The sequence below is a fragment of the Athene noctua genome, chromosome 27 (genome assembly GCF_965140245.1).
Source record: "Athene noctua chromosome 27, bAthNoc1.hap1.1, whole genome shotgun sequence".
Classification (NCBI taxonomy): domain Eukaryota; kingdom Metazoa; phylum Chordata; class Aves; order Strigiformes; family Strigidae; genus Athene; species Athene noctua.
In genome coordinates, this window is record NC_134063.1 from 7,074,785 (window position 1) to 7,093,652 (window position 18,868).

At 48.8% G+C, this 18,868-nt stretch overlaps 1 protein-coding gene across 3 annotated transcripts in view; it reads right to left on the reverse strand.

The window, feature by feature from the left end:
* Positions 1–18,868, reverse strand: part of GNG7 (G protein subunit gamma 7) — a 74,671-nt gene that overhangs the window by 34,162 nt on the left and 21,641 nt on the right. For 2 of the 3 annotated variants that reach the window (XM_074927741.1, XM_074927742.1), the window contains one exon: positions 16,838–16,916. The exons of the other annotated variant lie outside the window; for it this stretch is intronic. The gene's annotated coding sequence lies outside the window, so the exon portion shown is untranslated. The remainder of the gene's footprint in view (positions 1–16,837; positions 16,917–18,868) is intronic. 3 annotated transcript variants of the gene reach the window in all.

The following is an 18,868-nucleotide window of genomic DNA, read 5'->3' on the forward strand; positions in this document are numbered from 1 at the left end:
CAGGTGCTTGCTCGAAAGCTGGCCCCAGGCGAGGGCTTTGGGTTTGTTTTCCCTGGCCCTGGGAACACGCAGCTTTTGAGCTCCGAGCGGATTTTTCAGAGCTCACTTGTGAAGGTGCATTTCAGTGGTAACGACGCGAGCCCTGCACAGGCCAGGAGCCCCACTGAAATTCCACCTGCTAAATAACCGAGGTTAAAACCCCGCGTAAGGCGCAGTAAACGTTTCCTAGCGAGTATGAAGCAAAGGAAAGAGTGTGACTGAGCTCCTTTAAGAGTGAGCACTGGCTGTTTCCACCTGTGGTGCTGCCAGGGCTGTCGCTGCTGCCAGGGGACAGGCGGTACCTTTGCGGGACAGCTGCGCCGGGATGACAGCCCGCTGCCGGAATGGAGGAGATTGAAATTCAGGGCTGTGAGTCAGAGAAGCATGTGCAGGGTGGATTCAACAACAAACCGCCCCCGGGCGCTGCAAACACGCCGAGATGGCTCAAGCACCCAAGCCAAGGCCTTGGAGGTGCACTGGGGGCACGCTGCTCCGCCAGCTCAGGGCACTGAGGAGCTGCGGAGTTTAACGATCCCTTTGTCACAGGGGCTCGTTTTCCCTCCTCTGCCTCCAACGGAGTCGAAACTAGATTTGTGCAGAAGCAAAAGGCCAAACTTCCCCACATGAGGGCAGTAATTAGGATGTTATTAGAAATGCCTTCCGAGGTGACCGTTCCCTCCTTCCCCCCCTCTCGGTGCACGCTGATCCCGGGGAGTTGTTTGTCTCCGCTCTCCATTTGTCATCCTCACTCAAAGAGCACATGAGTCAGACTGTGCACCACAGATGCTGCCGCTAAGAGCACACTCCATTTGGGAATATTAGCAACCCTGCAGAACAAAGACAGCTAAAAAAAAAATAAATCCCCATCCACTGACTCCCCATCAACTGTGCCAGTAAGTGCCTGGTAAATGTCACTGGCTTTAAACTTTGTATAAACATCAGTCCTTGGATGGTCCAGATTAACTCCTCGACTGCAAGAAGGGAAGCACACACCTTACAGAGGGGCAGTGACCAGGCTGCACCTTCAGCACCGCACAACCGGTGCCTGTCCCGGGGGTGCTCACTGTAGTTCTGTCCCAACAAATACCACAAAGAGGAAAAAGGAGATATAGAACTTATTTTTGCACAGCTATCTTAGAGGCGCTGGGTTCTTGCTATGTATAGTTTTCCAGAACAACAAAAGTGAAGCAATTAATCTTCACGTGGACCAGCCACAGCTGAGAGCTCAAGCCCTGGCCAGAGACCAGCAGCTTTGCTCTGCAAAAAGGGACCTGAGCAGCTTCAGTGAAACAGCACCGACCACTGGTGCTCTCGCTACTGGTTTGGAATCCATCTACCATAACAGAATTAAACTAGATAAAAGGAAACACTTGAGTGCATGTAAATAATCCCACTAAATAAAACTATGCATGATTAAAAAGCCATCAACTTCAGTGCTGATAAACCTCAGCAGGCCCCGACTGCACTGTCACCGTCTCACCGCAGCTCTTGGCAGATCTTAATGCTCCTTTCAGGCACATCTGGAGAACTCTCCTATTATCTACAAGAAAAACACAACCCAGAAAACACACAGTGACCCAGTTCAAAGTGTACAACTTGTCTATTTTCGACGGAGCAGAGCGCCAGCTGCAGTGCAGAGTGTCCTGACCAGAGGCAGAGTCCTCCTCCGCCGGGCTCTGCCAGCGAGCTGCTCCTTCTGCATCAGCCTGTTCTGCTTGTGCCAAACTGCTCCTTGTGACACTCACCGACTGGTTTTGCAGAATCCTGCAATTAGAACAGCACCACCTATACAAATGCCACAGACTAAGGATCAAGAGCTCCTCTGCTCACTAGAGATTATTTTTTTTTTTTTTCCTACATCTGCCAGATTCGGATTAATTTGCGTGTAGTGCGTTTTGAAGCCACGAACTTAAACAAAGGAATGGAGGAGTTTCCAACAAAAATGATCGGCCTCTACACACAGAACCTCTACAGAGCTGATGGTGCATCAGCCTAAAGCTGTGCAAAGCTGCTCACCCTGGATAGCAGCCAGCAGGAGAGGAAGGAAAATGTGCAAGAACCCGGGCAGTCCAGCTGGGTCATAGCTACTGTTCTTACTATTTCTAAAGCTCCAGGACTTAAAATGATTTGAGGCTCCTCCCTTTGCCCCACTGTATCTCACCTGTTCCTTCCAACATGGGACATCAGTTACACAGCCCTCCCTGTGTGCCAACAGCTGGGATGTTAACCTGTCCTGGAGGTCTGAGTGTGCTGAAAAGGCTGATTTAACTGAAAAACTGCTGCAAGACTCTGGAGGCAACACCACCACAGAAAAGCAGTGAAGTGCAGATCTTTAATTACCCACTGCACTCCTACCTACCCCCTTCCTTCCCCGTGTGCCCTACTACAGCATCTCCTCCGTTCCCTGCAGGCCCCCGGAGCTGGAGCTGCTGCTGCCAACGCCAGGTGCTGCCGCTGCGCTGAGAACACCCAGGACCAGGTCTGGATCAGGTCTGGCTTAGCAAAGTGAGGTGCAGAGATGTCTGCAGACCAAGAGCCGCTGCTGTTCTTCTGCCTGAGCAGGAAAGGGGCAGGAGGCAAGAGGAAAGATTATCACTTTCCTAATTAACAAAAGCTCTACGGCTTTTATTTGGGGGAGAACGGCACTGCTGAGGAGTCAGCTTCAGCCAAGGGCTGATTCAACAGCAGCAGGCACAGCCAAAAAAATAATAAAATGAAAACAGCAAAGGTTAACGCATTGCAGGTGCACACCAAGAACATGTTTGTCACCTCTCCAGGTCTACTACAGCCCTAGCCAGGCGAGACAGGCTAAGCATGTCCATGAACCTGAGCAGAATAAACTCACCACCAGCACAGCCACGTGGTCAGTCTCTGCTGTGCTGTTACCTTTGTCTTGTAGGGACAAAATACAATCTGTTGGACTCACTTCTTATGTGGAGGATAGCTGGTGTCTACCCTCTGGCTATTTTCACCCTGTACCGATGAACACAAACAACTCCTAATTAAAAGCACTAGAGTTAAGTCTCCGTCACATTTTAAAGGAGGCAAAACCAAGAATGTGGCACGCTTGAGTCACGCAGCAGGTTGTACCACCACAAGTAACCCCACAGTTCTCCTCATTTTTCTTTCCAAATAATTAATATTTATGATAAATGTATTGGCTGCTTTTAGCTTGTTTGGCAGCTGGACCTTTGGTTCAAGATTAGGTCTGGCATGTGGAAGCCTCGTGGTTACCTTCCTCCACCTCAAGCTTTGTCTTACTTCTGTGCCTATTTATGCAGGACGGCCTTTCTTGCACAACTGCTTCGGGTCTGGAGAATTCGAGTTTTGCTGGATGTTTGTGGATCCCACCACCGGCTGTCACCTCTTTAGGAACGCAGGAAAAAAAAAAAAAAAACAAACCACCCCACAACAAATGCGCAGTTAGAGAACAAATCTTTAAATCAGACGCTCGCAAAAGCACGCGAAGCTATGACCCTACAAAAATGTTAGAAGTGGGCTCTCAACGGCAAACTAATTATAAATTTATCTTAATAGCACGTTAAACCCAACAACTTCTTTTGCAAAGACGGAGGGCCCCAGGCCTGCTGAACTTAGAGCAACACACAAATGCTTTTGTATATTCTGGCAACAAAACGGGTCTCTCTAAACTACCAGATATTTCTGGACCATGGAAAACTGAGCTCCCCATCTAATTTACAGCCTTGCTAACAACGTGGGAAACTCATTACAAGAAACAAACAACCGAGGTGTTGCTTGCCACCTCCCACCTATCCCAACAAGCCCCGAAATTAAACTACTTCCCAACTGTTTCTCTCCTCTGGGAAAGTAAATAGTGCGAGGGGTTGATCCCACACGCCCTGGGGTGCCGCCAGCTCAGCAGGGAGGCTCCTCCTGCACCCCTCCATGTGCCCTGGGACACAGGACAACGCTGGCGGCTTGCAGGTGGAGCAGCTTGCAGACTAAACAGCACAGAGCAGTTTGCAGGGGCTCTTTAAAGCGCTGGATTCCCGTTTCTTGGGAAATGACCTGCTGACACCGTGACAATTTTAAGCAGCGCGTAAGCTGGATCAGCACGGTTTCTGAAAAGCTGCTTTGAGCTCTTCATCCATAAGAACATAATTTTATCAGCTCCAGAAGAGGAAAAAGCTGCCTCAGACGCAACTAACTCATGAGTTTTCCACCTGAAATCATCCACGTAAACAACCCGAATATGACAAACGTTTGAAGGCCAAGCTCAAGCATCAGTTTGCTGAATTACGCCGCTCGCTCCCCCTCCCCTTCACGGAGCGGGGCCCTGTACCCGTGCAGAGCCCCGATCCAGACACTGCGAGCTCCGGGCTCACGTCAGGGCACAACCACAGCAAAAAGCTACTTCTCAGGCCCTTCCTGGAAGTCCATCACACTGAACTGCCTGTTGACTGAGCCACTGGTGCGAGCTCGAGCAGAGCCAGCCACCACCACAGACAGCCCTGGCGTGAGCCGAGCTCCAGCAACGGCTGCAGTTCTGAGAAGGTTTTTTTTTTTTTTTTTTTTACTCTGCTTGGAACCACGTAAATAGCATTTCTGTTTGCCATTAATCCATCCACGCTCGAGCTTCCCAGAGTAACCACTGCTGGGAACAGATTTCGTGTGTCTTCAGCCGGCCAGGGCTTCCCCACGAGCCCGGCAGAGCGTCAGAGCCGCCGGCGCAGCGAGGAGCAGCGGTGGCACCTCCAGGCATCGAGGCTACGCTGGGGGACGCGGCTGCCGAAAACAGGAGCAAGATGTCTGGACACGGATAATCCTTGCACAAACTTTGTGACATGGGTTTGTAAGCTAACGACTATAGAGAGATTCAACAGGCTTTTCTGCAAAGCCTCTGCAAACCAGAGATGCTCAGGGATAGGAGTGTCACTCGGGATGTGGGCCAGAGATGCCATGCTGCAGGCATAAATTAGTATATTCATCGCTGAAATTCTACAGTAGGCACAGAAACAGCTGAAAACATTAAGGAATATTGTTTTCTAATGTAATCTTATGCTCTCCTACTTTTGCCGACCGTTTTAATTGCCAAGTGAAGTATTATGGCAAAGCACGCTCAGAATAATGGCAGCTGTAGCTTTATTAATTTCAGTCTAATATTAGGAAGGAGCAGTGGTGTGAAGGAGCCAAATTATTACAGTCTCTGAACACTCGAGACTGGAGCAAGCCCTGAGAGCAAGAGGAAGGGGCGAGGATTAACAGAGAGCATTAGCTGCACATCACCTGCAAACCTCATTAATTCTGCTATTCGTTAGAGGGAAGAAAAATAAAGCAGTTGGGTATTACAAGAGAGAAATAATTTGAAATGCAGCCGTTTTTTCTGAAGTGCAAGTTTCGTACTTAGGAGTTCTGGAAAAGGATGCTGGCACAGCACCCAGGCAAAAGCTGTTCAAAGAAACTGGGTGTTTAGACTTGTGTGGAGGGCCACTGCCTACCTGGGCAGAAACCCACGATCACCACCGGGCTCCACCGAAACCAGGAGCAGCGGGCTGAGGCTCCAAGAGGGTAAATTCAGCTTTGATTAAGAAAACCTGACAGCCAGGGGAATTGCATTCTGGAAGAGTTCTCATACAAGCTGTTATGGTACGTTCACAGGCATCCTCGTGCCAAGCAGGATTTGGTCTCCGAGGCAGTTTCCAGAGCTGTAGCAGGGGTGGCTGCCCCCACATGCCAACTGAGCACCAGCAGGTTTCGGGTGCTGAGGCCAGAGCAGCTTAGTGACACACGAGGAGTGTGAGTAACACAACTGAGCTCTGATTCAGTCACCCAACCACAGGAAACTCACCGAGTTCACCACATCATCTCCCCCCCCCTTGCCCTCCCACGGCGGGAATGGCAGGGCAGGAGACGGGAGGGGGCCCAGGCGAAGCAGACAGATGACCTGCCGGGCTGGGGAACTCTGCGAGATGATTCACACAGCCCCAGCCGTGTGAACGGCTTGCAAGCACCTCGCTGCTCTTCCCCATCCATCTGTAAACACTGGACCTAAGCCATTTTATTTCTCCTGGGGAGACTCCCAGCCTTGTTTTGGCACAAAGACAACGGGGCAGCCGTTCCCATCTCCAGCTATGGCAGTTTACTCCAAACCCATCTCAGGCTCTGAGCTCACCTCCCGTCCTGCTGCCTTTCAGGGGCCCCCAGGGACCATCACTACCCTTTCCACCCAAGGTCCAAGCTCTCCAAAACCAACTGCACTCCTTAAACTGAACTTGTTGGGCCTGTGAACCTTACTTCAAGCCATTCTTACCCAGTAATGCATTTCCCAGATGTGCTGCTCAAATGGGAACCGGCTAGAAACTCAGTTCTGGTGAAGCCAGCTGTGAAATCCAGCACCTGACTGTGGGAAAGCAGAGGTCATTTCCCCAAAGTTAGGGAAAACAAAGAGGTGTCGACTCATTTGGAGAAGGAATAGCAACATCCATCCCGAGAAAGACAGACCAAAGGCAGCATCAGATCTGAGAGCAATGGGAAGAGATCCCACCAAGCAAAAGTAAATACACCGAGCGTATCCCCAAGCGATGTGTGCAGCGACTCCTCCGCTGCAGCTGCAGCACTTCAGTCGCACCCACCTCAAGTTGCTTCAAGCTACAACAGAGCAGATTTTTGGTGCCGATCGCACTCTTGCAGCCCTGCACTCATTCAAGCTAACCATGGGAGATGAGGGTAGCTAGCCCTTATTGTTGTCTTGGCCACTGAACCTGAACCCCTGCATCAGTTCTCCCCTCTCCTTTTTCCACAATTCAGCCAAACAGCAGGAGATCCTTGGACTGACACGTCAGCTTTGAGGAAGTCTAAGAGTGGGTGCCATTAACAGGCATAACATAGTGGGTGCCCCCAGGACACACCCTCTCCCTGGTCTCCCAGAGGTCTGCAAGCACCCCCCTCAAAGGGCTGCATGCATGGCTTCAGGGTACCCCAAAATAAAGGCCCCCCAGCTCCCCTTGGGTGTAACTGAGGGACAGTATCAAGATGACCCCAGGGCAGTGAAGGAGACAGGTACCCAGACAGGCTGGGCTCTGCAAAGCCCAGCAGCGTGACACGGCTGGAGGGCAGCCCCGAGCAGGGGAGCCAGGAATGCATCCAGAGGAGACCTACTGATAACTCTGCTGCAAAAAGAATGTTTTAGGGGTGACTCGTGATTGTGACAGAGATAGCAAATCCTTGTTTGGTGTCGGTCTGTAAAGGCAATCTATTCTGCTGAGCCTCGACATCCAACTCAGCAAACCCTGCCTCTGAATTTTTGAGGTAAAGGTGTTTTAACTTCAGAGTCTCATGTCTCTTCTCCTCTGTATGCAGAGGAAAATTCACCATCAGGCTGCAGTTCATGGAAAACTGGCAGAAGGGGTGTTGATATTGCCAAATTTAGTCTGATACAAACTTAACACTGAAGATGTTAAGGGGTACAAGGAAAGGAGAAAACTGCGAAAACAAACAGGTTACAAACAATCACAGTGTCTCAAGGTACCTCTTCAGAGACTGAAATCCGAACACGGCCACTGGAGAGAGAGAATCAGGACGCTGCCCCAGATCTTTTTTTGACATATTAAACTGGGATTATCTCAATTATACTAAAAACTCATACACAGAGACTGCCACGATCTCGAATTTTCCCCTGCCTATCTGCACGCTGCTGATGGTGTCTGATTAAAAATGCAGAGGAGTTTCGCACATGCTGCAGAAATTAAATTCTTAGAAAAGCATTTCGAGCACATAGGAGGGAAAGCAAGCTGGTTTGGAAGGTCACGTGTAGAAGAGGTGAAGGGACATCAAAGAATGGTCCATCACCGATGAATTACAGACTGGGGAAAAATGTGACAACTCAGCTGCCAGCCAGGAACACGAGAGGGACCTTCTGAGAAATCATTAAGTGGCGCTGGATGAGCGTCTAAGAAAACGCTCCGAGTGCCTCGCTGAGCTCAAATTAGATGCGGAGAACTGAAAGTCCTGTCCTCGTTCAAATGAAATCCAACTTTGAGCAGCAGCTGTTGCATTTAGAAGCGGGTCGGTTTTGGTTTTGTTTTTGTTTTTTTAAACACGAGCACCACAGACGGGGCACAAATTCACCCGTCAGCTTGACTCTGAGCACAGCAACCCCGGGAAGGCAGCAGGACAGCCTGGGTTTTGTTCAGCCTTCTTCCAAGATTACCACGTTCCCCAGCACATTTTCTGAGCAAAGTTGCTTTAATGCCCACCTCGGAGAACGGCCAGTCGTGCCCAGTTCTGCAGAGGCACACAGTATGGTTAAAAAATAAGCGGGTCCTCTGAGTGAGTCCCTCTCACCCTCCGTTTCAGAGCTACACAGTGAGCAAGGAGAGCCTTGGGGTGAAGGCTCAGGCTCCTCCACCAGCTCCACCACAGCTTTCCTGCATGACCTTGGGAAAACAACTGACCTTCTTTCCCTTCGAGGCCACTGTAAATTTTAACAAAGCACTTAGACACAGACAGAAAACAGCATTTGTCACCGAGGAGACAGGATTCTTGTCGATGCTGATAAAGCTGTAAATGTGCTTGCACAAGGACCAGCAGCTAACCAGAAGAAATCCTTTGCACAATGCAGAAGTTAACTATTATTCCTCCACGGATCACCTGGCGCAATCTCACATGACACTGCAAAAAGTCCTGAGATAATTTCAAGCCGTTAAAAACCCCACCAAATATTTTCTAAGATACAGTCAGCGTTAGTAGGGAGCAAACTAACAAAAGAACCTGCTCAAGACAACCAAAAGGGTTGAATTACAGTTTATCCCAAAGCCCGCATAGTGTGTTTGCAGACTGAGTAACCTTTTTCTGCTGAACATGAGGTTTTATTGCAAAAGATGAACAACTTTCACTCTACGGCTGCTCCAACACTCAGCCATGACATATGAGAGCCATCTCCCCTCCAACCAAGGGCAGGGGCAGCTCCTGCAGCTGCAGATGAGAGAACCCTGGAGGGTACAAGCCCAAAAATCTGAATTTCTGCCTTCCCAGCTAGTCTGCTTTGCTTTTTTAAAAGGAACCAGGCTTCAAGGGGACAGCCCCAAAATACTTCTTGTTGTTCCTCGTGCCAAAGCGTGACAAGTTTTGGTCATTCTTGAAAAATCTGAGCTTCCCAAAGCCTGTGTCCCCAAAGCTAAGCCCAGCAGCTCCATCGCAGCACCATTAAGTGTGCTAGGATGAAGGCTTTTGTGCTGCCTAGTTCAAGTGCAATAATTCAGAAAAAAGGAAAAGTTTTCTTACAGAGCTTCAAGAAGAGTTTGAATGTTTAGCTGCCATCCCACAAAAACTAGCAGTTAATGTGTTTTTCACCACTTTCCTTGAAGAGTAAAAGAAAAATGCAGAGCGGGACTGGTTTGCAGAGGCAAAGCCTTGCAAAAGCAGTTTACATGACTCACGCTATTTTTTTTTCCCCCACAGTGAACCCAATGAGAAGGGGCAGCAAGCGTTCAGCACGCCATGGGATCGTTTCCTTTTGTTCCTGGGGCTGGCTGCAGTGGGATTACAAGGGGCAGCGTGAGCCCTCCACGACTGCTCGGCAGAACTACCCTCTCCTCAGTTCCGAAATCAGGCACAAAAAATAAATAAATAAATCAATCTGTGTACTGTGGATCTTCCGTCTCCACACTTTGTGCATCGATCGCAGCGCAGTGGGTGGGACTTTGGCAGCAGCATGGTCTTTACTGCAACAGGGAAAGGAAAAGGAGAGAAATTACTGGCAGCACGGGCCACTCCTGCTGGCAGGGCTCTGCAGCCGTAGCAATACTTTATAAGGAAATTTCTTGGATGAAACTGCCTATCCTCATGTTACTGAGGGGGTTTTTTTGTATTCTGTTGCAGATGCTCTACAAAGTTATTCTTAGCAGGTATTTTGTATAAACCCAAAACTGTCCCCAGGCTGGGGACTATCTGCAGAAACACCAAAACAGATTTGAGCTCTGGCGAGGAAATAAAGCATCCCTTCAGGTCAGCACTACCGAAGCCAAGCCCAGGAGAGGCAAAGACAAGTCCCAGGAGATTCAGGTTTAAGAAGCTCCTAGTACAGATGATGCAATACGGTTAAATCAGGCTTTGTCCAACCTTTGGCTATTAACGGTCAGAGCCCTGCCGGAACGTTTCCAAGTGCTGCGAATCGATCCCCTTTCATCATCGGGCTACGGTAACATTCAAACCAGAGGCTTCCAAGGAAAGTTCAAGTTCTTCGTTTGTTTGTACTGGGGGTGCCTGTTTCTTCCAGATCAATGATTTACTGCGCCTGGCACCGTCCCGGCCATGTCCTCGTGGTTACACAGAACGTCCAGATTAATAAAAACCTACTTATGTCTAGTTTTTAAAAAGATGAAGAATTCCAACGCTGCTGCCTTGGTGCCTCCAGCCTGGGCTGGAGCTGAACTAAGTTCAGAATTCTATCAAAGGCATTGAGGAATGGGATGAATTGTCTGGGCTTTGGGGCTGGTTTGTTTTTCCCCCCAGACAAAGGTTGGTCTGACCTGGGGGACGTGGACTATCCATCTCCATCAAATAGTTACCAACCATAAATCAAGCTGAGGAAAGCAACAGGTAGAAAACAGAAATGCACGTCAGGTTTAGAAGCAGGGCACCCAAACTAATTGCTGACTAATTTGGCTCTTACCAGACACTTTTGCACACACATTTTCCCCGTGGCCTTGTACAGCTGGGAGCATGTGACAGTAACACTGAGTCTCTCTGCACTGGACTGGCAGAAAAGCTGGATTCTAAGGAAAAAACAGCTCATGTATTAGCTCCTGTGTACACAGAGCGGAGAAGGAGAAACCCAAAACAGAGGAGGTTTCTCCCGTCCAAGCTGCCATCAAGACGTTAAAAAAAGCAACTTTCCTTTCAGAATTTTAACTGAAATAGCTGAGTGCCTAATAAGCAAACTGCAACTGCCTTTACTCAGTCAAATGGCATTCGGGGATTCCAGATTAATTCCAGTGAACTACAGCGACAAGCAACCGAAAGTTGCCAATATCTATTTTATTTTAATAAGTATGAACAAGATGTAAAATGCCAAAGGGTGGGGGCTGTATGTACAACTAATAAAGGTGTCTGGTAGCTTAAGTGATCTGGAGACAGTTCTGGGATTCAGAATTTAAACAAATACTAAACAAATGAGCTGGTGCAGAGGAGCAGAGGAATGCTGGCCTCAGGGCTGAGGAATGCGAGCCTGTCCAGACGGCAGCAAGAGAGCAGCTGTATGTGCACCCGGAGCTGGGATGGGAAACCAGCTGGAAATATGTAAAGTTAGTGCTGTTCAGGCACTTTTACATATATCTATACTTAGAAAAACTAGATAAAGAACAAGCAAACCTGTTTAATGACAATATGCCTATGCAGCTCTTTTCCGCAACTTGAAAGCACAAATTCAACGAGATTCAGATAAGAGATCCAGGGGTTTCACATTAGAAAGTTGGAAATCAACTACAGAAACAATTGACAGCTGGATTATTCACCTAAATCCCCTGCACCCTCTCAGCGATTTGCATTTCAAACAGACCAAATTTCACAGCAGGACAGATCGTTTCCCCATCTTGTCTACAAGTTCACACAGGACTGAATTGTTCTTCCAGTTAGCCCACGAGCAGGGCTTCCTATCTCACCAGAAAATATTTAAAAGGTTTAGTTTAAAAATCACAGTAAGCATTTTTGCACATCGATAGAAAAGTGCTTAGGCAGCTCTAAACTTCAAAGAATTTCTTACAAGCCAGACAAACCTGGTTTAGCCCAGACCAACTTGGAGGCTCACTGACTGCGATACCGTGAGCAGTGCTAGAGCACGATGGTTCTTTAAAAAAAACCAAAACCAAATTCAATATTTATATGACCTGCACGTTAGATGCCACATTGCCATCTCACTAAACAGTGACGGGTAATGTCTTGCACGTCCCTCAGCATCTCACACGCCGAAACAAATGTCAGGTCTGCTCAGTCACGTGTGACTAACCCGGTCAGCTCCCGGGCCAGCAGATGACAACGTGGAGCACCTCCGGGCTGCACACAATCCTGTCAGACACTGAAACCTCAGCTCTGCAGCTGCAAACGGCCGTAAGGATCTGTGTTTACCTAGAGTTTAGGTGTTCCAAAGGAAAGGCTGATTTAATCATCCTGGCTGTTTGCCAGGTTGGACAGAGCAGCGGCTTGCCCGAACTGCAGGGATCCCCCCTTTTTCCTTTCCAGATCTCCAAACGCTCCTCAACCACGGCTCTTCCAAAAAACTAAGATTGTTCTCTCGGGCCAAGGAGCAGGAGAATAGGAAGGCGGGCTCTGTTTACTGCTAGCTGCTCGGAGGAAAGCCCGTGGGGGCTGTCGCTGCTGAAGGTTAGCTCGGTGCGCAGGTGGAGCATGTGGGAGGGCAGGAAGGACAAAAACCAGAGCCAGTAAGAACTGACTCAGCAACGCTCACCCCCTTTCATTATCTCAGATCTTACAGCAGAAATGTTAAGATACACTTTCAAAATGAGAAGGCGAGCTGGAGATGGTTTATATAATGCTGCTGGAAGCTGGCAGACGTTTCAACTCATGCAAGTCCCCAAGAGCACAGATGTATTGGGAAGCTGCAGATGAAAAGATCATATCGCCAGTAATTGGGGGCTGCAATAAGCCGTCACGGGGCAGAGCACATTTCAGGGAACCCCAGTGCAGGAGGAGCCTTCCCCCGCAGGAAGGGCTGGGGTCACGGCACACATGACGGGAAGGGAGACTCCCACCCAGCACCGGGAGGGCAAAGGACAAAACTCCTTCTCCGGGCTATCAACACCAGCCTGAACACCAGCCCTGCAGACACCACAGCGCACAGCCTCTTATTGTTTCCCCTGAAAATAGCTTTAAAAATTCTTTAAAGAATTAACTATTGCCCCAAAACAAATAAAACTCAGTAAAACAGGAGTAATGTTGCAACTTAAGAAATACAGATGGTTTTCCTCTTTTAGGTAAGGACTAGAAACATCAAAGCTGGCAGCTGCTGGTCTAAATAGACGGGCCACCAGGGCTGGCTGAAGGGCCACCATGAAGAAAACTGACAAAACCCCCCCGCTGTACTTGTTTTTCCATTATCTAATATTAGGCCATGTCGGTATTTATGAACCATTCTGCAGTGCATTCAAGCTAATTCCCAGAAAATCATGTGCCTGCGCAGTGAATTCGAGATGAGGAAGCTTTCCAATGCTTTCTGGAGAAGAGATGTGATCACCATGCAGTACTAACAGCACTTTGAAAATCTGCCTCCTTGGTTGGCTGCCACATACTGACCCAACGAGCGTCTTATTAAGCTTCCAGTCATCTCTTCCCAGCTATTTGTGTCAAACTGTGTGCTCTGAGGCTTGAAGAGTCTAAAGCAACTTCAGACTGGGGGCAGGAGGACAGACAGTAGTTACAGAACCACATTATAAAGCATCTGAAGAAATACTACGTGCTCAGAAATTAGTGCTGATGTAACACGTACATGACAAGAGCCTCTCTGCTCTACAGCTGCAAGAATAAGTCAGTAGTCATCAGGCCTGAAAGGCTCATTTAATTTCTCTGGTAAAAAAGAAAGAGTAAAAATGCCACAGACATTTCCAGCCACTTTGGACAATCGGTCGTGATCAATCCCCACCTCCTCCAGCCCAGGAACCAAGGGCATGAGTCAGACAAGCTGCTGAACAGGGCAACACCTCCGTGCAGATGCGACAGCCCCATGGGGAAAGGCACCGGGTCACTGCACCCTCCAACCCTTCTCTTCCCCGGGATGTACACTTACAGTGCTCAGAAAGCAAAAAAAAATGCCTGTTAAGTCTGTGTAAGGATGTTCTATTTACTAGAATCCCTGCATGGACAGGCTGCAGTGCTGGGGACAAGAGCTGCTGGCCATTAGGTTCTTTATTTGAACACTCTTCATGCAGCTCCCGCTGCTCCACCTCTGGGCAGCTGCTCGGGGCAAAAAGCACCGATTCGCTATCTTCAAGAAAAAAAAAAATAATAATCATGCTTAGAAGGGAAGGCAGCTGAAAGCTACCCAAAAATCCTGCTGCGAATTTTTGTATGAAACAGCACCTTATTTAGACAATTTGAAAAATGTTACAGAGGGACACTATGGCTGGGAATTTGCATAATGGGCGTCTACATCTTGCTTACCTAACAGGAGAAAAATCCTGTCTGTCAGTAAGTCTAGACTGTGGTGTTGAATCCAGGGGACCGAGGAATCTCCCAGCCAGAAATAACACCCGGCGCAGGGCAGGGTGCTGCCATCTGCCGACACCCACCGCGGCGGCACAAACCTCGCTCGCTGGGGGCATCCTTGGAGCGGGGCTGCTCTGCAGAGCCCGGCTCAGAGCGGGAAGAGGAGCGAGCAAAGCCATCCTCCTCCTGGTCACAAAGCCTGAAGTGACTCTTCCGAGCGCTCCAGGGAGAGCTGCGAGGACCCGTGTGCCCTGCGGTGTCTCGCTGTGGTTGCAGCTGCAGTTGAAGCGATGGCAGCGTGACAGTCTCCCTGACTGAAATGCATGTACATTATTTAATGCTAACAGGCCTCAGCAGAACAGCAGCTTTCAAATTTAAACTGCTCCAAAGGCTTAGGTGGCTTAACAGAGACCTCTGCGGTTCAGACCGGCTCACTGCAGGCAGAGGCAGATGCAGTTTTTTCCCACCAAACTGGGTTTTAGAGGCTCAGGTACCCACAAGGCACCAAGGTGGGTATTTAGCCACCACTTCCACCTCCAGAAGCCTTGCTGCGACACACGGACACACAGCCACTGGCTCTGGAGTCCCAGAGATGTCAACTCATCCCAGCGACTGCAGCACAACAGCCGCCGTTCATCACCTGCCCAATTTTTCCTCCGACCCCAAAGCAGCAGCAGCCCGAGGCGCCTCCCCCCACAGCCGCAGCGAGAACGAGGAGGTTTGAAACACGCGCTCAGCCTCCTGCCCCTTCAATTCCAACGGGTACACTAACAGAAGCAAGCAACGCTCCTCCTCTTCTTTGAAATACGGCACCCTTGATCTAAAGATAATCCATCTCTAGGACAACAGAACTATGTGAGCAAGATACTCTATTCTCGGCTATGGGTTAGTCATCTCACCAAGCTTAAGTTCCTTTACCTTGCCGGTATTTCACACATGGGACGGGAAATATAGGATTTCACAAAAGGACTGCTGATGCACGACGGGGCTTCTGAGGCTCCACGGAAAGCACTCATGCCAAGGATTACACTGGGAAGATGGAGGTGACCAGAGAAAGGGACACCACCACCACTCGTGGACCGCAGCCTGTCCCCCCTGCGACATTTCCAGCTATTGAGTGTTCCGAGCAGCCATAGATATAATTTCTTTAAACCCTACTAAGAAGTATTTCATATAAGCAGCTGCACTTCTCAGTCAGCATCTGGTGACCCGCAGGGAAACGATGGACAAATGGGATGTGGTCAGACCCAAGCGCGTGGTGTCACGCGCCGCAGAGCCGCCACCCGCACGGCAGAGCAGGGCCCAGAGCTCGGAGGAAGGAGATACGCGAAGACAAGGTGCTGTGAAAAACTGCAGAAGCTATTTTGGAAAAGGAAGCAGTGGAAACAGGCTGGTGAAACGCCGTTTCTAGGAAGTCAGTGCAGACCGAACACCAAAATTCATCTCACTTTTGTTTCCTTCACGCACGCTGAAGTTCACTTGTTCAGTGTGGCCCGTCTCCTTTATGCAGTGTGGCTTATTAGGAGGTGAACTATGGCTGCAGGCATCATTCCAAAATCAAATTTAAATATTGTATTTGGGGGCACATAGGGAAAATATCAACAAATTGGAAGAACTAGCCTAAAACTTTCAGAACAGTACTATTGATTTATTCTGTGCTCTGAGATCACACAAAGCTCTAGGGCAATTTAAAACAGCACGACTGATATTTAACTTATTTCTTCTATAGAAAAGTCATGAGGCTTTAATCACCATGCTGCTTCATTAACTGGAGATCACTAATTACAGGATTTGTTAGTCAGCACTACCAGACAATGTTCTAGTGTTGATTATTTGTATAGGGAAGATTGGAACCGACGATTTAATAATTTTAATGGAATACAAGGTGATTTGCAAGAGCTGTCCTCAGCAGAACGGGCAAAAATCATTACGGTTGTCACGTACTTCCAGAAAGTAACAGCTTCAGCGGGATCACTGCGAAGCCAAAGATGAGGGAGAACAGCAGAGGACAAGCGAGGCACGCACCCTAAATCACGTGTGGAATCTCCCGCCTCCACCCTCGACCACTCTGCTTAGAGGGCTGGGAGAAGACGGGACATTTAATAATCCAGCACAGAGCTAAACCACTCTTATCCAGGATGAAAACGCCATCATCTGCAGCATCTCCTGTTCGTCTGCTGCTGGTTAACACACACATACGCTCCAGCAAAAGCAAGATAAAAAAGGCGACTGCACATCATCCAGCTACAGCAGTCAAAGCCTGCTGCTTCCCTTGGCTCCCAGCGAGAACAAAGGCTCCCACACACCCCTCACGCCTTCTGACTAAGAGGGACATGTCTTCTTTGGAATCTATAGATCTTCTTCCCTAATTAAGGAGGTGGATTACTGTTACATAACGAGCAGAACGTCGCTCCACGTGGGCAGCGAGTAATCACCAGCCTTTGTCTCAGACCAGCAGGAGCACGAAGAGTCCAACAGCTACAGTCGGGCAAACACCACAGCGGTCTTAACTGCTGCGGCGTTTTCCCTGTAGCAGGTAAAGCTTAAACCATCAGTGGAAAGTAAATTAATAATGAAACGATACTGCAGGTTTCACAAGGGTCGAGTTCTCCTTGCTCACCTTCTTACTGCAGAGGAGCAGTTTCAGCTACTGTCTCGTCGGGCGTGTTTGCTGCCGGGGATCCCGGTCGTGGCTCCTTCTGGAAAGGAAATGGGAATTCAGGAGATCTGTCACTGATACACTGAGCAGATGGTGCATTATTAATGAAGTTATAATTTGAAATAATAGATTTTACTCCATTGACTGCAATCTCACCGTAGCAATATTTACTTCAATAATTAGTGCAACAAGGCGGGCGCTGCGCTCGCTGCCCTTGTCTGGTTTTACTGATAGGAAGAACTCAATGTCCCAGGTATGTTTTGAAACAAGCAGCGATTTGTTTGAATTCTGTAGTGTCTCCAAGCACATCTTTATTTTCTTGCATACAACAGACACACACATTGACAGGCAACCCATTTTCATTTGTTTTTATAAATAACACACATGACCTGGAGGTCACACCGTGTATTTCAGACACTGAAGGTGAATGTGTGGCATCTGAAACTGGAGATAACCGAGACTTCAACTACTGGATGAGAGTTCACTCAAATATCCTGCTCTAGATCTCACTGCAGTCTAACTACGGGACCACAGGCAACAGATGTTGAGCTTAAGCCCCCCCGTGGTGGCAGAGGGAGAGGCGTTTGCACCTTTGTATTTTCAGGGGGGGGGGGGGGAACGCTGTAAAGTGTTTTAGCAAAGAAATCAGCAGACTCCAGTGGCTGAACACATACTGCCAAGCTTAGTTTTCAAGAAACGAGCACCAAAAAAAAAAAAAAAAAAAAAAAAAAAAGTGTCTAGCAATAAGCTGGCCTGAAGAAAGCATTAAAAACACCCTGAGAAAAACCAGGGCTCCGCAGGCCTCCTCCTTCCTGCCTACCAGTAAGACATTGCTCAACCCTCCTGCGGTCAGCCCGCGGAGTCAGCGCTCCTGCGAGCAGCGCTGTGGCTTCAGTCCAAGAATCCATCTGAGCCGAAATCCAACCCTGCTTGTTTTCTCCACTTACTGTCTGAACACAAACAAATTTTTTTTTTTTTTTTTTTTTTTAAAAAGGAGTAAAACCCACGTCATTTACTCTCTACTGGGTTTCAGGCCACGGCTTGCCTTGCCCCTTTCACCTCCATCTTCCTCAGATTTCAGTAAATCAAAGGGTAAGGAATAGCTCTCCTGCCAAAACAATCATTTTAAAATCAATATTTAATTTTTTTTTTTTTTTTTTGAGAGTAGCAATTCTCACAAATCCCATATTCCAAACGAGTGGTGAAGGCCAGCTCTCCATACAAAGGTGAGAGCAAGAGGAAAAAGCCTTCCTATGAAACAGAACTTGTGTTAGGTTAGGAGATGGAGACACCAAAAAGGAGCACGGGGTGAAAGCGTAAACACTTCAGACACGGAGCAAACGGCACGAGGTTTGTGATCAGCCTCTGCAGGGCTCCCGCCACAGACCCACCCCTCCAGGGTCCAACGCCCCTCTGCTGCTCCCTCACGCTGCCCCGGCTCCAGGGGAGATTGCCAGGGCCCGGCGAGGCTCCGGCCGGAGCGGAGCAGGCGGAGGGGAGCCTGCGCCTTCCTCCCGGCCCGAAACAGCACGTCCCAAAGCTGGGGCCCTGCGCCCGCCGCACCGGCGTGCCTGATCCCCGGCAGAATTCCGGGATAAACCCAAAAGGGACAGAAATTCAGGGGATTTTGTTGATGAAGCAGCCCAGTCCTCCCAGAATACAGTATGGGAGAGAGGACTGCAGAGAGGAAAAACCTGAGGGGTCCTGCCGGTAAGAAAGGCCACGAGGAAAAGGGGTACAATGAGCGCTCTGGAGGAATTTCGGCCCTCAGGAAATCAATATGCTCTTCAGCCCTTCCCATACAGGATGGCGTGCCTTTTCTAAGGGAAATAAATCACCGTTACTTCCCCAATATCTTGCTAATTGCTGAAAAAGATGAATTTGCCCCCATAAATCAGAGGCTGCACTGAGCCAGCCTTCAGCTGCGATCCCCACTCCGTTGCCTCCCGATTCTTCCAGCTATACGTGATTTCATAGCATGAAAAAAATAAT